The following is a 22402-nucleotide window of genomic DNA, read 5'->3' on the forward strand; positions in this document are numbered from 1 at the left end:
GAGAGAGAGAGAGAGAAAGAAGGAGAGAGAATCATTGATTAGCTGCCTCCTACATGCCTCACACTGGAGATCAAGCCCACAACCCGGGCATGTGCCCTGACCAGGAATCGGATCATGACCTCCTGGTTCACAGGTCGATGCTCAACCACTGAGCCACACTGGACGGGCTCCATTAGGGTTTTTATAGTGTCATGTTATATAGATCTTTGTAGGTCTGATAAAAAGTTTATCTTTTCAAGTGAATATAGCCCAACTAGAAACTGTGGAATAAAACTACAATTGATAAATTAAAACCTTAAATTTAACCATATCAGTTCTGAATATACAGCATAAACTTAGTAAATGACCCTTAATTTGTAGATGTAGATTACCACATATATTTTGAGGAGAAAATGTGTTTATTTCCCCCAATTTTTATGATATTTCTGCCCATTACATTTCACCAAGCATCTATACCAATTGCCATATGAAGGATACAATTAAGAATCATTTAAAAATATATATCCTCTAAATATATCCAATTATAGCTACATTTTACTTTCTAGCATGATTTTCCTCTTGGAAGCCACAGTGGGTTTTCCAGTTAATCTCAAGCAAGCATCTGATTGAGATGTTGTTAATGTTAAACAGCAATACCATTTGATTAATATATTAAAACTGTCATGGTCATCTTCACTTACCTCAATAAAGACTGTTCATTACTTTCAATGGCTCTTTATTGCTATATGTCTGAAATTATGAGATAAAAAGAGCAAGCAAAGCAGTAGGAGATCCATTACCTCTATTCCTCTCTCTCTGAATAAAAAAACAACACAGCACTTCCAGTGGCATGATTCAACCGGGAATGAAAAGAGCTATGCCAACATCAACTAAAACTCACCACAGCTGGTCAAGTTAAAAATCATGGCCAACCGCTTAAAGGAGCATAAACCTATCTACCTGGGATCGTATAACAAATTGGTAAAAAAAACCAAAACAAAACAAAACAAACAAACACAGAAAAGTAGAGCAGAATGCATGTCCTGTAATCACCATATCCCAGTCTCCCTCTGTTTACATAAATACCAAACTATAGGGCCAGTTACCCAAACCTTTATCCCAGCTCTACTTCTGCTTCAGAGTTTTCTTCCTAAAAAAGAAGAATGGTGGTATGGAGGAGGGCAAGGACTGGTTCAGTGATCCAGCTTTGTTAACAGTGCCCTCAGTGGAAAAAGTGCAACGCATGCATGGTCACAAAACCACATCTCAAATAAACTAGCAAAACACAGATTGATCTGCTGTTTCGGCCAAGAATGGAATAGATGTGTGTTAAATATACAAGCTACTGCTCCAACTGCAATGGCAGTGTTTAGCCACTGCCGGGAGCCGGTCCATCCTTGCTGTTTCAAAGGACCTGGCATATATGGCATACTGTTCTTAATATGTTTGCTCACCTTCTTGGCACTATGTGTTTTAACCAAGGTCTCTGAGAAAGGTTGTTTCCCCAGGTAGGGATTTTCCCCTGAAGTTAGGGAGGGAATAAAACCCCTCAACTAAGTGCCAGGCGGGTAATTAATCACTTTAAACGCCCTAACCTTTGTAATAGAGATTGATAGGATTGAATCAACTGGTATAAATACAGATGTAACAAGACAGCAAGACTCAGAACTTAGAATACAGAGCTTAGAACACAGAACTAAGAAGACAGAACCTACACAGAACTAGAGACAGAAGAACTTCGCTGGAGAGAACATGGCAAAAGATCCTGGACTGAACCTGACTACAGAAATGGGCAAGAGAACCTGACTAGAACCTGGTGACTGAACCTGGCTGGAGAACCTGGACAGAACCTGGCTGGAGATCTGAAGCAGAACCTCTCTGGAGATCCAGACCAGAACTTGGCTGGAGATCCTGGCTAGAGATCCTGGCTAGGCTGCTGATCAACTGAACGCTGTCTCCATGTCCTTCCTTCTTCACCGACTCCGTCCACACCCTTGGGGACCCCTGGACCCGCTGGGGTTGGACCCCGGCAAGCCACCATCAGTTCTCAGCATGTTAAAACACATTCTCAGAGCTTCTTCTCTATAATGGAATCACTTTGAAGGCTCCAAATTGCCTTCTGATGGGGGGATGTTATCCCATATGTCCTGATAACTGTTATGATACTAATTTAAGAAAGGTAGGGAGCAGGGATTCTAATTCCAGTGAAAGGAAAGCCAAGGGCTTAAAAGATGCCCCCAAGAGGTCTCAGATTTCCTAAGTAACAAAGGGACATGTTAAAGTCTCTGAAGTTGATAACAGAGTTGTGTCTAAAAAGTTGAGCCGACCCTCTCCTGGATCACTTTTTATAAGAAATGGGTCCAAATTGCAGGTGACAAAAAGTCAGAGGAACAATCTCACTTGTCTGTGCATTTGTATACAGGCACACCTTGATACATCAAAGGTTTTATATTAACTAACCCAACATTGCTTCCCAATTAATCCAGATGATTCTATGAAAACCATGTACTTACTTGGAACATGAACTTTATATTTGCTTCACAAAAGTTAACCGGCATTTAATCATATCCTCGGTCTAACTTACTGTCAATCTATGTAGAGAGCCTTTTAAAAAACACCACCACCAAATTCATACCTGGACTACCATGCCTTTTCACAGCAACATGGAAAGACAAGAATCATTCTGGTGAACACTTATTTTTTTCTCTACCTGAAATCTCTTCTGCTTGACTTATACAGTTAACCCTTAAACAACATGGGCTTGAACTGCACTTTTGCATGGGCCCACATATACACAGATTTTTCCAATAAATACAAACAGTATTGTAAATGTATTTTCTCTTCCTTGTGATTTTTCTTAATTACATTTTCTTTTCTCTAGCTTATTTCACTGTAAGAATACAGTATATAATACATATAACATACAAACTATGTGTTAACTGTTAATGTTATCGGTAAGTTTTCACATCAACAATAGGCTATCAGTAGTTAAGATTTTGTGAAGTAAAAAGTTATATGCAGATTTTCAACTGTAAAGGGGTGGGGGTGAAGAGTCTTGGCACCCCTAACCCTGACGTTGTTCAAGGGTCAACTGTATACATTTGGAATAGGTTTAAAATTATTCCAATGGAGGCCTGAAGTGGGAAAACGTATACAGAAGTAGAAGCAGAAAGCACAAATCATGGTTTTTAATAAGTCACAATGGGAAGGAATAATCCTGTCAACTTCCTATCAAATTTTCATGGTATATCCGTGACCACTCGGAGGACAATAATGACTTCGAATTCCACCAGACAATAGGTTCTAAATACTAGACCTAAAATCCGAAGGCCCGGGGTTTGGTGTCATTATCACTGATTACTCATGAATCAGCAGCCCACTGCCTAACCCTGCTACCCTTAAGGACGTAGACTCTGAAGTGGAGTCAGAAGTCACAACACAGAAAACCAAAATACCCACATGAACACAGCGGCACACATCCCTTGACTTGTTTGTTCTATATACCCAAGCCAGCTGGTAGAAAAGAAACCTGTGTGCGTAGCATCCCTTGTTCTGAAAAATTTCTAGGGTCCTCCTTTACCAGCTTCACTGGTCCCTTGAGTGAGCACTGGCAGAGCCCGTTGGAGCAGCTCCCACCATGGTGGCAGAACGGCAATGCAAGGACAAAGCTCCTAGCTCAATGTGGGACGAAAGATACTGGTATCCAAGGGCCTGGACCTTTAATAATACCACTGGACTGGGTTGATGCTGCAGTGGACCCATTTTTCCTCAAAACCTCTCTCTGGCCCTGATTGGTTTGGCTCAGTGGATAGAGCATTGGCCTGAGGACTCAAGGGTCCCGGGTTCGATTCTGGTCAGGGGCATGTACCTTGGTTGCGGGCACATCCTCAGTGGGGGATGTGCAGGAGGCAGCTGATCGATGTTTCTCTCTCATCGATGTTTCTGACTCTGTCCTTCTCCCTTCCTCTCTGTAAAAATCAATTTTTAAAAAATTAAAAAAAAAAAACACCTCTCTCTGGTAGCTCTGGATGGTTTCTCAGTGGTTAGAGCATCAGCCTGCAGCCCCAAGAGTCTCGGTTTGATTTCCAGTCAAGGTCATGTACCTCGGTTGCAGGTTCAATCCCCGGCCCCAGTCAGGGTGCATGTGGAGGCAACCAGTCGTGGTATCTTTCTCATATCAATGTATGTTTCTCTCTGTTGCTCTATCTCTGTCTCCCTATCTCTCTCTCTCTCTCCCCTCCTCCTCCTCCATCTCTTTCACTCTCTCTAAAAATCAATGGAAAAAATCTCCTTGGATGAGAATAAAAAAATAAAATCTCTCTCTGGCAATTCCTATGAAAATGTAGGATTCTGGAGTTGGAAGGAACTTTGCATGGGAATCCACAGGAGTGAAGGCATTTCCAGGACTTGCCCTCCTGCCCCAGGCCTGCTCTGTGTTTACCCTGCAACATTAGGCTGGAGTGCATTTGGAAATGACACTACACCGCTTCTTGGGGAACACAGGTTAGGTCTGGGTCACCTAGGGGACAATTCTAGAAGGGGTTTTCAGACACAATTCCAGATGGGAGAAAAGCACCCAGTGAAAGAGAAATATAGGACACACCTTGGGTATAAGGAGAAAAAATGCTAAATGGTGCGAGGGATAGGTGGTAAGTTGGGGGCAGTGCAGGAAAGAGAAGCAGAAACAACTCTGGGATGGCAGGGACGGGGGACTGATGCCTGTAAGGTCAACGTGATTCCTATCCATTAGGAAGACGGCCCTATGTCACTAGCTTTGTGAACATTTTTTTTTTCTCTGTCACTCCTCATTTTCAAGTGGAGATAATAACATTTGCCAGTGACATGTGTCAAAGGGCACAAGCTCCTAATGTGTGTCCCTGAAAGAGCACCAGATCCAAGTCCCAGTGTGGCCACACACCAGCTCTGTGTCCTAGGAAACACCCTGAAGCACCTCTCAGCTCAGTTTCCATGTGCACAACAAGGGCTTGGCTCCTAGAATTATGTCTGTCCCAGCCAACAGATTTCCGGGTGTGAAGGCCTGTACAGTCCCCTCAAGGGAAGTTTTTTGTATAAATTACAAATGGCTTTGAGAGCCTTGTTAACCCAGCCTTTCTCCCCCAGCTGCTCTCCTTCTCAGCTCAGGCAAGGGAATCACTTAAAATGCATTGCGAGCTACAGGTAATGCGCAGGCAGAGGGGAAGCGGGAGGTGGAAAATGGGCTCTTCAGAGCAAAGCCCCACCAAGACATTAATGCTTCACACAGGACAGAATGCGGGTCAGCGTGTTTATTTCAGAAGGCTCTCTGAGCGTCCTACCTGGCCACTGAGATTCACAAGGCCTTTGTTGTCGCCTTTCATTTCTTATTAACAATGGCACCCAAGCACTGACAGTTCTCTCCAAATACTGGGTGGGGGGAGGTTACTCAACACCACAGGCCCCCTAAGGGCTCGCACCACCTCCCATCCAGGTCCCCCTCCACATCGCCGCCCCAGTATTTTTAGTAGAAACTGTCACATCCAGGGCACGGAACTCCCAAATCCACACAGGCAGGCACCCTGTCCACGCTAGAGGCGTCCTATCTCGTTTCTCTGAAGCTCATTAGAAACCGTACCCTTCGAGCGTTTACTTTACCCAACTGCTCTCCATAATCACTGGACGCATTAAACCAATGAGAGAGGAACAGACCTGGGGCGGAGGGAGAGTGGGGAGAGAAAGGAAGAAAACGGGCTGAATGAGGCTCAGTGACAGGACTCTGAGCGCGTGGCAGGAGCCACCCGCCGCAGACAAAGAGCACCAAGTGGCTGCGAGACAATGCAGGCGGCGGACGCAGCAGCGGGGGCCCGGCGGCCCCTCCCCAAACCCGCACGCACGTCTCCCCAGCTGACCAGTGGCTCTCAGCAGCTGCCGCTGAGGAGAGACCGTCATTTCCTGGCTAAAAGGATTTATACCGTTTTAATTAGGTTTGTTTTTAAAGATAAGAAAGAACACCTCTCCACCGCCACCTTCCCCAGGTACAGCTATATGTTAAACTACCAACAGAACAAACCATGATTTTGGTTTCTTCTGTAAGAGTTTAGAATTTCTTGTGAAATCAAATAAAAATAAGAGGAAAAAAGGAAGTTCAGCAAAGTAGTTCAAATCTGAGCTTGTTCGGAAAAAAACCCCAGAAAGATTGGAAGGAAGCGTCATGGGGTTGGGAGACAGGGACTTCTAACCTGAGTGAAAAGCCTATGCAAAGTGGTGGAATCTTTAACATTTCACCTCTCCACTCGCCCCCAAAAGACCAAGCTCAGTTTAATTCACACGTGCCTCCTAGACATCCTTGACAGAAAAAGATTGGAGGTTTCACATGTGTAAGATCTTTCCTAACCTAGAGAGCCTTGGGGAAAAGGATCAACTCAGCACAGAGACCTAAAACTGAAACATGGAAAAGAAAACACGAACAGGGCCACCAGGACGCTGGAGACGTGATCACCACCAGACCAAGTCTTCTCAGAACCGCCCTCCGTGTACAAACAAAGCACTTACTTCATAAGACCCCAGGTCCCAGGTGGTGGCAGGGATAGGGTTTGCTCTTTTCAATAAGGACAGATTGGAAAAAATGTCTCAATACCATCGGACAACAAGTGAAACATCTTTTCTGAAAAAATACAGACCTAGCTGGGAAAATGGATTTCCTCCTGCCCTCCATTCTCCCAAAAGATTAGAAAGAGAACAGAAAAACGTATGTCCTGGAGATGAATTTTGGGAATGAGCAGCGTCACATTCATGGGAGATATACCACTATTTCAATGGCCATTGACAAAAAAGATTTTAATGTGAACCCGTGAGTGAAATTCTGTAGTAAAATGCCTGTGATGTTTAGTTGTTTTGTACCCTGCAAGCAGGAATGCAAGTCTTGTCACTCACCTGCGGAAACCTTTCTCTCTCAAACCGTCTCCCACAACAGTGTTCAAGAGGATTATGCTGTGACATAATTCAACCTCAAGACATCTTGTGGGACACACAGGTCAATGTTAAAGCGACCGGTGGGTAAACACTCATTATTCAGTCTCTTGACCTTGAATTTCAGTGGTCATTTGCTTACAGACTGTCATTTACGATCATGTGCTATGCGAGGCTTTTCAAATTTCAGTGGACTTCACAGAATAAGTTGACTCTTTCACATCAGAATGAATGAGGTGACCAAAACAAATACTCTTCTGTCTCATCCCTAATTCTAAGGGGACCACATGGAGAAGGTGAGCGGAAGGAGGAGGGACCCGTAGCCCTCACCCCTCTGGTTGGTATTACAGTGACAAGAAGTAAATGAGGGGACATTTCAAGACCCCGGAGCAAAAGGGAGGAACATGTGGTTGGCCTGTCTTCTCATTCAACTGAAGCAGTTCTGTTAAACTCTAAGGGCGAACAATTTCAGGGCCAACTTTGTGCCCAACCATAGCTAGGGGTGAATTGAAATTGACATTCTATAGGGTGTCCCCCCCAAAAAATCTATACACACACTTTGAATAATTATAAAGGCAGTGTTTATGAAAATACATTTCATTTTCAAAATTGAGCTATCAGCTGTTAAATGTGTATACAGTTTTGGGGGACACCCTGTATATTCTTCTATCAAATGAAAACAATAAAACAGGTAGCAATAATAGCAGCAAAACTTGCACAGAGCTTACCCTGTGCCAGGCACTATTGTCCGTGCTTGCATATATGAATTCACTTAATCCTCCCCAAAACCCTTTAAAGTTGGTGCTATACGTAAGTGCATATAAACTTGGTTATACCCAAGAAACAAAAAGCTTCATAATGTTGTTGGTAAAATAGGACAGAGGTGGGTAATCATTTTGAAAAGGAATCTCTGAAGCCTACACATCCTGGGATGTGTCCCTGCATATTGCTGGGGCAAATGATATATGAAGAAAACATAAGGATCTCTTACCTGCATTTTGTTTAAATAGCTTTGTTTATAAATTGTCACCAAAGAGAATATTAATCTCTGTGGAGAAAAAAGTAAGATTTAAAAGATTTTAGGGGGGAAAGGGTATGTGCTAAATGGTGACGTGACCTACTATGATGATAGTAGCTAAAAATCTATCATCAACTTGAGGGAAATTGTCTACACTCATTAAAAGAGCAAAAAGTTCTAAAGAAACTTGGAACAGGGCTGGCCCTTCTTAGAAATCATAATCATCACAGCTTTCACTTCCTGGGATTCTTCTTAATGCCATTTCCTAGGAGCTAAAATAATAATAAGGACATGGAAAATGGGGCAGAGGCGGGGGGGGGGATAGAAAACTAGAAAACGTCTCTGTGTTTCATTACATTTGGGGGCAGGGTGGGAAAAGCTTCAGAGCGCTGGAAAAAAAGAGGGGGAAATCACAATTGAAAAGGAGTTCCTGTATCTGCTGCTTCTGCCTTCTCAGCCATTTCAAGTCCGCTGTTTGGAACAGAAGGAGAATCAAGGTAGGCTCTGCAGCCATTGGCCCAGGACAGCCTCGGAGACCAGGCTGGTCACACTTCCATCAGTGCTGACTGAGCAAGTCGGGAAAGGATGAGTCTCTCCTGCCTCCAGTTCTCAACCCTGTGCCTTTCCACCCCTTCCTGCAGAAGCCACCAGCTGCCCCCACCACGCCTGCTTCCTGCTCTTTGACGCAGCCTCTGGGACACCTGCCTTCGGAGGGACACGGCCCTTTAGGTGGCATTACTCCTGTAGCTCAGTCACTTACTGGGCCCCACTGTCCAAGAGAATTTTTATCCACAAGAAACGGCACTGCTGGGTGCTGAGTGAGTCTGCACTGCTGAAAAAGGAGATTCCGATGCCCAGGACTAATATTTGTGATATTTACCTAGGCTGGTCCCAGAGTTAGCGGAGTTTTTAAATGTTTCCCTGTGGTGTTTACGGGTGGCTGACCTTTCAGAATCCTATCACATGGTGAGGACCAAACATTTTCTGACCAAACAATTTTTTTTTTCAAAACAGGTTTATTAGGAACACAGTTGGCTGCTGATCATTCCCTCATGACACTGGTCCGTGAAGGAATCATGGAGGGAAAGTATGGGCAGATAAGAGATGAAAAGGCAAATGACAAGTCTAATTCTTTTTCTTCCTCACAAGTGAAAAGCCTGCCTTTATATTGATTTTCAGATACTGAATATACATAGTTCATCTGCCAGATAATCTCAAAGTGTCTTACTCTAATAAACAAATAAAATTTATGAGAATGGGAAAAAGAGATGAATCTCTCTCTGTTAACAACCTTTACACACACACACACACACCCCTGATAATTAATTGCAATAGAACAGATATTCTATTGGCCTTCTCCTCTTCACAGGGATATAAACCCACCTGTACATTTTTTCACCATGGCAAACATGCTTGCCAATTGACCTGATAGGAAAGAGACGGTGCAATTGTTCATAAATTATAATTTGCATATTTGGCTTGACCTTGAGTTATTTGAATATTAAAAAGGGTCATCTTTCTTTAAAATGCTAATACCTTTCAAACTAGGACTGGATGGGACAGTTATCCCTGTGAGTTTGAGTTCTTTTTTTTTCTTTTTTTTTTATATATATATTTTATTGATTTTTTACAGAGAGGAAGGAAAAGGGATAGAGAGCCAGAAACATTGATGAGAGAGGAACATCGATCAGCTGCCTCCTGCACACCTCCTGTTGGAGATGTGCCCGCAACCAAGGTACATGCCCTCGACTGGAATCGAACCTGGGACCTTTCAGTCCGCAGGCTGACGCTCTATCCACTGAGCCAAACCGGTTTCGGCGAGTTTGAGTTCTTACTATAATTCCATGACAGGGACCCCAAAATACAGGGTGGGCCAAGAGGAGGCTTACAGTTGTTCATATGGGAAATAACACAATAATTAATAAATAGTAATACAAGAGTGCACTGTGTTTCACGCACTCACAGCTGCAGACTCCTTTTGCCCCGTCCTGTGTAGTGTGTCCTGACACCCTGCCCGCCCAGAGGCATCCATGCTCAAGCCTGACACAGGTGATGTGGAGACAAAACATCACTCTGTGCCTGTTGTTAGTGTGCAATATGCATTTTGGTTCCTCAAATTTGGGGGTCACTAACTGGGAACTGCCAGGAAGACACACAGAGGGGTCCAAACCAGAAACCAACCCCGGCCAGGCTCCCACAGGCCTCATCTGTGGCACGAGGTGTCTTACCCTTTTCTTAGAACAAACAGCCCTCCCCTCAGCACTCCCATCACCCGTTTCCCCGATCCTGACCCACCTTCAGTGTAGAATGAGTTCTCCCAGCCTTTTCCTAGTCTCTTAATTCTGGTGAGCAAGAGATCTTTTCCTATAAAATGTTTTTGTCTTCAATTAACCAAGGTAAACAATGTTTAAGAATCTTTACATTAGACACTCATCTTACTCAACTGTAACATGTAATAATAATAATAATAATAATAATAATAATAATAATAGATTTTAAACATCATTTCATTAAGAAGTTCTCCTTTGTGGAGTCAAGGAAATTATTCTCAGAAATTTATGCACAAAAGCTAGTCATTTATTTCATTCAACAAATATGTATTAAGTACCCAGGGAGGTAGCTAGAATCACAGGAATTTTATCAGTTTAGCCTAAACTCACTTGAGATAGAATGTCTCTTAGCATACTATCATAATTTATACACCCCAAGGCTGGGCTTACCGTATGTTGAGCAAATGGCTAGATGGTATAGGAAATTAATGAACTTTGGCTTATCCAGAGAAACTTTTCAACTAAGATGGTGGGGACATAGGCAATGCTTTTATTTAAGGGTTCTTCCATACTCTAACAACTTCGTTTCCCAGTGCAAAAGGTAACCTGACCCTCACATGTATGAAAATGGCACAGTATATACTAAATGAGATGAAGGAGCAAAGGGAGAAACTCCGTTCTTTATTCTCCACCATGCTCCACTTTTAAAAAATCATTAATGGTAGCTACAAATATGAAGTCCCTGTTTAGATACTGGTTCTGGGCCTTTCTAAAAGAGGCCCATTTCACCTAATTCTAAATGGCATATCTGGCATTCAGCAGAAGGAATAAATTTAAATCAGATGTGTTTGACTGGGGTGATTAGACATTTGTACCCCTAATGTGTGTTTTGTGTGGTGTGAGTGTGCACACACAGGTGCACTGTACGGCACAAATGTTTTTTCAATGTTAGCATTCATTCAAAGTGAACATGTAAATATATACTTTTTGCTAATATAGTCATATTTGCTCTTTAATTCATTCTCTTTGTAGGAGAAAGGTCAGTTTGAACTATTTAAAAATTAGAATTAAGAATTTTTATTTAGATATGGTGTTTGTTTTCCAGCACATCACTAACTAGAACTAAATCAATAAAATATGTGTTGCCAAGCATAAGCCTTTAAAATATCTATTTGAATGCATTTTGTTGAATATATTCACATAACTACAACAGCTTCATGAGATCTGCTCATGTAAGGAAAAATTCTTTAGATTCAGCTGAAAGAAAATTGTCAAAATATTTTGAAAGAGGGGTGCACTTGATAAAAATATGAAGCTATTTCTAATTTGAAATAATGATCATATTAAACAATAGATAAGAAATTTAGCCTTAAACACTTTAATTTGTTTACAAAACAGAGAAAGGGTATTCATTAGTTTTATTCCAAGTAGGTTGTTTGTTTATATAAGTCTAACCTCTGTCTATTTGTAGATTGGCAAGTTTCTGTATATGTGGAGAATATGTTTTAATTAGCATATTAATTGCTTTTCCAAAATGCTATAAACCATTTATTTTCTTATTCAATCCCACCGTAAACATTCCACCTCTGGGGGGAAAAAAAGGGAAAAGGGAGAAAAATCATTTTTCATGGAGAATTATAATGGAAATTTGTCCCTGCCTAAATTATCAAAAGTTCTGAATTAGTACGTCTAAATTAATTTTCACATATATTAGGGAAGTAATATAAATCTTTTTTAAAAGCCTACAGATGTTTTAGCCACTTACCTATTACTTAATACATCTTCAATCAAACACATTTTCTTGAAAGGAAAGGGCCTTAAACAGAAAGTTTTGAAAAACAGGGAATTCTTAGAGGGGGTCAATGGGAAAAAAACAAAGGGGATCTAAAATACTTTCAACAATATAAAGGTGAATTTTTAAAAAACGAAAGACAGGAAATTCTTACTTTGGAGCTAATTCAATGAGAAAAAGGAGATAAAAGAACGAGTGCGGCCCTGACCGGTTTGGCTCAGTGGATAGAGCGACGGCCTGCGGACTCAAGGGTCCCAGGTTTGATTCTGGTCAAGGGCATGTACCTTGGTTGCGGACACATCCCCAGTAGGGGGTGTGCAGGAGGAAGCTGATCGATGTTTCTCTCTCATTGATGTTTCTAACTTTCTATCCCTCTCCCTTCCTCTCTGTAATAAAATATATATATTTTTTAAAAAAGAATGAGTGTGGTTTAGTTTAAAAAACAACTTTTGTATCTGGAATCTAAGCTTTAGTTCCTATGATATATGATAATTTATTATATTTTATTTGCAAGAAGACATAAATTGTGACTGTTATAGACTATGGTGACAAACATACCTAGAAGGTCAATGTGACTTAATATCTCTGTTGTCTTGGCTCACTCCCTGGAGATAGATATATAGATATAGATATAGATTAGATATAGATATAGATATAGATATAGATATAGATATAGATATAGATATAGATATAGATATAGATATAGATATAGATATAGATATAGATATAGATATAGATATAGATATCCAGCCATCTAGTCAACCAGTGTTTTCTTCATGATGCCTGCAGCTCTGTTTCCTTCCACCTGCTTTACTCACATCCAAAGCCAGAACTTACAACCTCACACCTGTATTTCCAAAGTTACCACCAATGGAGCTTCCTGTCTTCATTTTCTCATACACTTTGGCACCACATAAAAGTTCTAAATTCTATCTTGGCACTTGTTTAACGGTTTTCCAAGAGACCTCTTTGTCTAACAAATAAAATCCGTACCTTTTTCACCAGTGAGTCAAGTTCTCCTGGATCTGGCTCTAACCTGCCTTTTGAGCTCTACATTCTACTCCACTCCATCCTCAGTGTCCAGTTATACAGACACCCAATGAAACAGCTGCCCTGGCACCATCCCATAGGGGGCACTGAAACACCACTAATAAATTATAAACACAGTGCCAGTTAACTCAGGTTTCCACCCTCAGACTCCTCACTCACTAGTGAAATGTAAGCCAGACCCCCTCCCATCCATGCAAACTATGCCCTGGGCAGAGACCATGTGATTGTATCCATGTAAATTACCTCTATCCATGGTGAGTATGACTGCATCCAATTATGTGCGATTAACCAAAAAACTCATATGCATATATACATAGCCCATGGACACATACAATAGTGAAGTGAAGGCATGGGGTGTGGTGGGAGCCGGGTGGAGGGGAGAAAACGGGGGAAATGGGAGGCATCTGTAATACTCTCAACAATAAAAATAAATAAAAATTAAATAAAATGAAAGACAACGACAAATATACTAAGATGTTATGTTACATTCATGGATAATAAAGACCATTATAAACTTATGAACAAAAATAGATACAGAGGCAGAGCTGCCTCAAACAGATTGTCAAACTGCAGCGGGAAGGCCGGGGAGGGTAGGGGGGCAGAAGAGGGGGGTAAGAGATCAACCGAAGGACTTATATGCATGCATATAAGCATAACCAATGGACATAAGACACTGGGGGGTAGGGGAGGCCAGGGGATTGTCAAGGGCGGGGGGAAAAAAGAGACATATGTAATACCCTTTGTAATACTTTAAGCAATAATAAAAAAAAAGATGTTATGTTACATTTAAAGCATGCAATAGACACCTGATTTTGGACATAGAAAAACATGAAGAAAGGTATACTGATTTTACTAACAAACAATCATTCTTCCCTTACTCTCCCACTAGAAACATGCAACAAATATTCAGAGCCAAATGCTTAGTTTGCCAGGGGCACCCACATATTCAATCCATCTTCACCCTTGCCCCCTGGTCTACCTACAGTCTCATGAACACACCTCTTCCTTGTGCATGTCATTCCTTCCTCTGGAATACCTTCCTTACTTTTCTTCTCAGCCACCCACAATTCCAACTGTCCTTTAAGACTACTTTTTTTTTTCCTGTGACATCTTCCTTAATCTTCACTAGTGATAAGTAATCTCTCTGAAATCCTGTATTATCTCTGACACAATACCTTACCGTATTTTGTGCCATTTTTCTTTCTTCCAGAAAAAATTTATACCTATCTCATGCCAAGCTCTGTTCTTAGAGCCTTATATGCATTTTCCACTTATTTTTCAAAATAACCTTAGATATTATCTTCATTTCCATTTTACAGATGAATAACCTCGGGTTTATTGAAATCAGATAACTTGCTCACAGCTATACATCTCGGAAGAGCATGGTTTAAACCCAGATGTACCTAACTCCAGAGCCTGAGCTCTCGCCACAGCGTCACGGGGTTTCAGTCCTACTTCCCCACCTCCAGGTCAAGTCATTTGAGGGCAAGCAGCCTATTTGTGGTACCTATGTGCCTCTCCTCAGTCTCCAAAAGAGATCCTTTCTTCACCATCACAGACATTAAATGTATGTTAACAATGATGCTGGGCCACTTGCCTCCTTGGATAGGGATGTTGTACAGACCCCACTATACCTTCAACGGTTCTAAAAACACTTCAGGATGTGATGAGGCTTCTCCTTCATTTGTATGGGCAGAGCCGATCCCTGCAGGAGCAGCACTGCAGAAGCTACACAATTTGGAACCACCTTCCCATGATCTTCTGCTAAATTAGTGTTATAAATTTTAGTTATAGCTTTTAAATATTTCCTGGTCAACCTCTTTCTCAATTCTCCTAAAGGCTCACCATTGAACACTGTTCCAACTTCCCAACACCGTGGAACAGTAAAGTAATGCCATATGCTCATTTGTCAAGCAGCTTGACATACATATCCAACCAAACAACCAGAGAGTGGAGTAATTGAAATGACAAGGCCCTATAAAGGATTAAAATATATGCATGTTCAAAAGTCTAATGCAGACATAATTTGAAATGAGATGACTCATCAAAGCAGGAGGGGAATACAAAGACTTATCTACCTATCTATCATTATGAAAACTAAGAACAGCTTAAATATCCAACAATAGGAACCGCTTAAGTGAATAATGATGTTTACAAACAATGGAATACTACACAGCCATCAGAAATTATCCAATCATTCAATAAATATTTACTGAGTGCCTTATTTGTATGAAACAAATAAAGAAATGATACCTGCCCTCATCGTGCTTAGAGAGTAGACAGGGGTGGGGAACCTTTTTTCTCCCAAGAGCCATTTGGGTATTTATAACATCATTCACGAGCCATACAAAATTATCAACTTAAAAGTTAGCCTGCTATATTTGGAAAAAACATTTAAGTAACTCAGCCCTGTGCCTTAGCAGGGCCAGACCAAATGATTTCAAGGGCCTTATATGGCCCATAGGCCGGACATTCCCCACCGCTGATATAGAATATGTAATGACAAGAAATTCTGTATTGTTGAGTGGCACGGTGGGCTACAATAGGGTACAATGTGTATGAATTAACTTTTAATTGCTGCTGTTTTTAAAATAACTTGAAGATGTATTTATTCTATGTTCATATCCTGCCCTAAAGAAATACACATATTAGTGAGTAGTTCTGGCATATTTAATTTTATAGAAAAAAATAAAGCTGCACATTCTAAAATAAAATTCTGAGTAAAAAGTAAGCAAGTAAAAATCAAATGAAGATTAATTTGGAATTCCAACTAAAACTAATTTTCAGACAGCTTTTTGAAATATTTTTATATATTCATTATAAACATATTATTTTAAAGTATGAATTCAAAGACTTCCATTGAGCAATTATAATGCAAGTTTATTGTCCATTGGTGAATTTAAAACAAAACAGAAAAATAAAGGATTAAAAGTCAACTACAAAAAGCAAGAAGAAATGAAATTTAAAATCTCGTATGAAATGGCAATAAAAAGGACATCTACCATTCTGGGTTGCCCTGTTTTGCATAAGTCTTGAAGATATATTTAACTCGCAAGAAGATAAGTTCTATAATAATTTCTTAAGCTAAACAAAAATAACCAGTAAGATTTATAATATTCAAACCTATTTACTCTTTCAAATTCTTAATTCTTAGCAATAGAGAAAAACTTCTTAAGTTGATAAAGAGCATCTTTAAAAAAAACCCTATGTATTTAATGTTGAAAGACTAAAATGCTCCCCTCCATCACCCCCCCACCCCCACCCAGATCACGAATAAGGCAAGGATGTATGCTCTCATCAATGTTATTCAACAAAGTATTAGAAGTACTAGCCAAGGAAGTAAAGCAGGAAAAAGAAATTAAAGATGAGAATGGATCTATTCCTATTTGCAGATGACATGATTATCTATATAGAATATACCAAGAAATCTACAGCAACAACAACAAAAAAATCCTCCTAGAACTAGTGAGTTCCAGCAAAGTAGCAAGATACAAGATTAACACACAAAAATATAATTATACTAGAGGCCCGATGCACAAAAATTCATGCAAGAGTAGGCCTTCCTTCCCACGGCTGCCGGCACCGGCTTCCCTCCGGCACCCGGGACCCGGGCTTCCCTCTGGCTGCCGGCAGGCACCGGGGACCTGGGCGGCTTTGCTCCGGCCCCATCTTCTTCTGGAAGGACGTCAAGTCTAATTAGCATATTACCCTTTTATTATTATAGATTTCTATATATGAGCAATAAATGTGGGCACCAAAATTAAAAACATAATCCCATTTATAGTCACTAAGAAAATGAAATAGGTGTAAATCTAACAAAACAAATTCAACACTTATTGCTGAAAATTACAAACCATAATGAATGAAATCAATGAAGTTTTAAATAAATGGACAGGCATAAATGGACAGGCATACTGAATTCATGGATGGGAACACTCAACACAACAAACATATTAATTTCCTCAAACTGATATACAAGTTTAATGCAATTATTATCAAAATCTAAGCAAAATGTTTTGTATATAAAGACAAGAATATTCTACAATTAAATGAGAATGCAAAGAAACTAGAATAACTGAAACAAATTTGAAAAAGAAGAATAGAGTGGAAGGAATCAATCTACCTGCCTTTAAGAGTTATTATATAGCTACAGTGATCAAGACTGTAGTACTAGTAATGAGATAGACATTAGCTCATTGGAACAGAATAGAGGACTGAGAATAGATCCACACAACATAATATATTCGTATGATTTTTTACAAAGGTGCAAAAGCAATTGTGTGGAGGAAAAATAACCTTTTCAACAAAAGGACTGAAGCATAACCATTTATAAAAGAACCTTGACCTAAACCTCACACCTTATACAAAACTTAACTCAAAATGGTCTGGCTTAACTGTAAAATATGAAATTATTAAAAAAATCTTAGAAAAAAAATAGGAGAAAATCTTTGGGATCTAGGCAAAGAGTTCGGAAAGTTTATACTAAAGCACTATGAGTAAAGGAAAAACGGATAAATTTGACTTCATCCAAACTAAAATCTTTTGTCCTTTGAAAGCCTTTCTTAAGAGGATGAAAAAATAAATTGCAGAAAATATTTAGGAGAAAATATTTGCAAACCACCCACCTGACCAAAGACTTATATCCAGAATATATAAAGAATTTACAAAACACAGCTAGATATGGGGAAACTGGGTCATTCATACATTGCTGGTGGGAAGGCAAAATAATATAGCCGCTATGGAAAACAGTGTGGTAGCACCAGGCAGCTCCCTGGAGATGCCCCCCATCTATTTCAGAGCTTCATCTTCCTACTGCTGTACCATCGAGAAACTCAGGCTCCTTTCCTGAACCACACCTACTCTAACAGGTGTCCCCCGTGAGCTACTCTTGGAAGTAAGTACAAAGTCCTTTCCAGCAAGGTCATGTGGCTTCAGTGTGCAACAGGCAGCTAGGTGTTCCGCGTGAAGATGGCACAAGAGGCTACCAATAATATAATATTTAGGTAGGTTAACCTGCCTGCTTCATGTTCCTGGAGAATTATTAAAGGCCTGGGTACTATAAAGTGAGGACTTCCCGGTACTAAAGTCCATCACTAAGTCTCCATCTTTCTCAGTATTGAGACTGCAAAACTTTAAACACCCGTTCTGAGAGAGCAGGGCAGTTCTCCCGGGAAAACGGCCTTGAGACTGACACGGGATGTGTGCCTGTCCTTGTCTCCTCCCGTCTCATTTCAGAAGGTTCTTCCCCCTGCAAACAGCAGCACTACTTTTTCCCTCCTGACCTCTGTCAACTGTGCTGCTGTAGGGCACTGGGAAGTCTTAACAATGGGCATTACCTGCCCTGTTTATTCAGTGTTAAGTATTAACAAGGCCTGGGCTATCTCACAATTCTCCAGGAGGGACCTGCCTATGTAAATGCTGAATGCAAACAGGAGCCTGGTCTTTTTCTAGGTGGGGGTGGGGAGGAGACTTGGAGACGACGGAAAGGAGAGAAGAAACCAGGAGCTATGTTGAAATATCGTTTTCAGGGGCACGTGAGCTAATTGTACTGTGAGATCTTGCTCACGGCCGATTTTGCCTGAGCATTTGGCCAGTTACTTGCTAACCTAGGAGCTTCATATAAAGCACACATTTCCAGCTTTGTTTATAAGGGCTTCAAACAGGTTGGTATGGAGTAAATAGTGTATAAATATTTTACAGAATAAAGGGAAAAGAAATAAGCCGTGGCACTGAACTCTCTTTGTTCGGGGTTAGCGTGTTTGGTTTCTTTGCATGGAGCAGCGACGTCAGAGTGGGTGGGAGCCTGTTTCTGAGGGATGGAAGACAGCAGACAATATTTACTTGAGCACAAAGAAGGGTGAAGGGTTTTATTAAAACGCCCATCAGGAATTGCTTGCTGGACAGTGAAACTGCAAAATTTGCAAAGAGGAGGGCCAAACCCCTTGCCGAAGACATCAAATATAAACAAAAAGTTGACTTGGAGGCAAAAAAATCTTTCACTCAGGTCAGCTTTTCTGTGGACATTGGCTCTGTCATAAATTTACCTGAGTTTAGGCTTGGGTCAGGTGACAAGGCAAAATTCTATTCTCAGATAGCTGTAGGGAAGTGCCAGTGAGGCACACTGAGGCTGAAGCCCTGCTTCCTGATAAGATCTGATGCACAGAGAGCAAAGGTGTGGGCCAGGTTTTCATTTTTAAAGTACAGTTCCGTAGAGATGAGAACACAGGGCGTGCGGAGAACTGAGGCTGTTTCTTCTCTGTCAGTACAGCCTTAAAACATAAAACAACACTGTGACCACTGGGATTTACAAACCTAACCCTCTTGTAGCTGCGTGATCTTGGATGAATTACTTGACTCTTTTTAATTTTCTGCTTTTCAAAAGTGAGCATGGATTACTTATGTAAAAGAGATTAACAGGGGGTGGAAAAAAGAGTAATTTGCTGGAAGTATTTTAGCAACATAACCTTTAATAAAAATTGCAGCCATTTCCTGAGCGTCCCATGTACCAGGCATCTCAGATACAATATTCTAATCTTCATACAATCCTGCAAGGTTCATACTATTATTCCCAGTTTATAAGATGAGAAAACTGAGGTTCAAAGTAGCTAAGGGATTAGACTTTGTCTCAAAATGGAAAAAAAAAAAAAAGGCAAAATATTCCACTTCTTACCTCATATTTTTTCTCATTAAAAAAAAAATGACCCAATAATTTTCCTTTCCTCTCTGATTCCTCTTTTCCTAATGCTAGTCCAGGTCACAACTATATTGGGGTCTTCTTCCTTCTTTCCTTTCCTAAAATCACTCCCTCCACACACACCTACTTCCTAGTGTCACTGATGCCAATATTTCTACCTAATTGGGTTTGGCCTGAGCCCTGTCCTCCACCCATAGCTCCTATCAGATTCACCTCCATCATCAGCACCATCATCATGATCATAGCAAACACTTTCCATGTGCTGGATGCCTTATGAAATATGTGCCATTAGTATCCCCATTTTAGAAGTATGAAAACTGGTCATGGAAAAGTGAAATAGCATGCCAGGAGCACAGGGGAAGTGGCAGTCTGGTGCCAGAGTGCTTGGTCTAACCCTACACTGTACGGTCTCCATTTCCCTGGAGGGACCCAAAATAAGTTCCTGATTCCAGCAACATGTCTGAGCATGAGAGAGGGTACCTGTTTACAAAGTTAGTAGATATCTTTTATGGGGTTGGAAATAAAGTAGCTTCTTTTTATTGTAAATGTGCATTTTAAATCACGATACATTCCATTTTTTTTAGTGGGCTAGCCTAGGAACATTGTTTTTATAGGAACACAAATTCTGAGTTCCCCCCAAAACTATTAGAACAGCCAGCCTGTTCATAAATTGGGGTTCTACCTTTACTTCTGTCAGGGTACCGTTAAAGTGGGGGACACAGGACAAGGGAAAGGAGACTTCAAATCCCTTGTGGGTACAACTCCTGCACAGCAGAATGCAGTCTGGATAATACATCCCAACTTTCCAAGAGTGCTAAAAATAAACGTAAACCGTTCATTAGAGCTAATCTGGCAGCCAAAAGTGAATATTAATAACATAGAAGATCAATAAGATGCCTAGCAAAGAACAATGAATTAACTTGGTTCTAGAAATAGCAAAATTTGTGTAGGCCAGAGAGAGGAAGCAATGGGGCCAGAGAAATTCATCTCTTCTTTATACAATTCAAGGAATTGAGAACAGACAATAAAATATGCCCATTTCTTTTTGGCTCTGCCCACTAAATAAGCAGTTTAATCAATTTTTACCTTTCCCTCCCTGTCTTCATCTGCCACTACTAACTCAATAGAAGAATGTATAACCCTAGTTCAAATACAGGTCAAGATGGCTATAATAAATATTATGAGCTTATGCCATTCCTTTTTCCCTTAACTCCTGTCTCCTCTGCTCTATTTAAGTAAAGGACTGCACAAGGTAGCTTTTACCCAAAGCATATTCAAAGGAAAAAGGGGTTCCGTGGTCCAATAAATCTGAGAAACGCTGCATGATGATCCCCCTTTAAGACACTGAAGGCTCTGAGAAGTCTTTCGGGAAAGACACCTGTATCACATATGTGACCCAGTGCTTCCCAAACCTTTTAGCCATATAATCCTTTTAACTTAATCCCTGTTAACATTTTTGTGCACAATGAAGGTAAGAGCTCTAGGCCAGCAGGAGAGCAAACTGAGTTGCCATCTTTCCTTCTTGTGTGACATAAGTCACTGAGCTTTCCTGGACTTCAGTTTCCTGAGGGAGCAGGCCCATGTGATGGCTACAGGCTCTGTCCAGCCACACAGTTCCAAGAGTATCTTCAACTCGTCTACTTAAGTGGCCATGGTCAACAGCATGGAAGCTGGGGCTCCGTGCAGGCACTCCGGACCAGTGAGCTCTCCCCTGCTGAGCCCACACCTCCGGGCACCTCCCACCACCCAGGAGCCGCCTAGACAATGGGCTCTTTTACACCCTTCACATTAGGTCCTTTATGCCCAGGCTGAGCACTAATATTGCAAAGGCTGTTTAGGGGGGATATGCAGAAGGAGGGAATTTGTAGGGAATTGTTAAAACAAGCTTACATTTGTTCTTTGAAGCATTTGCTGGCATTCAGATGGTGGCTTTTAAAATAGTTTCTTGTGCTTTTTTCATTTAAATATGCAAGTTTAATAAACATTATTCACCCAAAACAGAGAAATGAAGCGCACTCTTACAACTGAGTCTTTGGGCCTACATTCTTAGGCTACGTTCTCAGCTGATTTCTGTTGAAATGCTGTTAATCCTGATATTTACACTTTTGGGGGGAAAATGATCACCATCCAGAGGATTGTTCCTAATATTGAAACTATGGCTTTTTATACAGTTTCACAGAATTATTCACCTTCACTTTTACTTACATGGTTTTTCTCCCTTAAAACAGTCTAGAGAAAACTAAGGATGCTCTAACTCCAAATTTAGGTTGGGCTTTATGCTTTCTTGTCTTTATAGCAAGGACAGAGCAGTGATATGCCAGCAATAACTACTTATGTAAGTGCCTAGCGTGTGACAGGCATTCTAAGCGATGTGTGTGCATCAATCTTGACAACAACCCTATAAGATAGGTGCGATTACTACCCCGATTTTACAGATGCAGAAACTGAGGTGCAGAGAGGATCAGTGACTTGCCAAGGTCCCACACCACCCGTCAGTGGCAGAGCTGAGACCCGAATTCAGCCGTCTCTGTTCTTAATCATATGCTACACTACCTCTCGCTTAGATTTGGAAAACAATGGAACCAAAGGCATAAAAATATATCAATCGAAGGACATAATATGGAGTTACATGAACTCCATGGTGTAACTAAAGA

At 40.8% G+C, this 22402-nt stretch overlaps 1 protein-coding gene and 1 long non-coding RNA gene across 3 annotated transcripts in view; both read right to left on the bottom strand.

Moving 5' to 3' along the window:
• Positions 1-22402, bottom strand: part of MAML3 (mastermind like transcriptional coactivator 3) — a 387866-nt gene that overhangs the window by 246979 nt on the left and 118485 nt on the right. The gene's annotated exons all lie outside the window — the stretch shown is intronic.
• On the bottom strand, positions 7621-12262 carry LOC118658251. Its single transcript, XR_004968256.1, has 4 exons — positions 11978-12262; positions 10238-10306; positions 9326-9367; positions 7621-7972 (listed from the first exon to the last, which is right to left on the bottom strand). It is a non-coding gene; the product is annotated as an uncharacterized LOC118658251 (long non-coding RNA).

Source organism: Myotis myotis, unplaced genomic scaffold (assembly GCF_014108235.1).
Source record: "Myotis myotis isolate mMyoMyo1 unplaced genomic scaffold, mMyoMyo1.p scaffold_m19_p_6, whole genome shotgun sequence".
NCBI classification, from domain to species: domain Eukaryota; kingdom Metazoa; phylum Chordata; class Mammalia; order Chiroptera; family Vespertilionidae; genus Myotis; species Myotis myotis.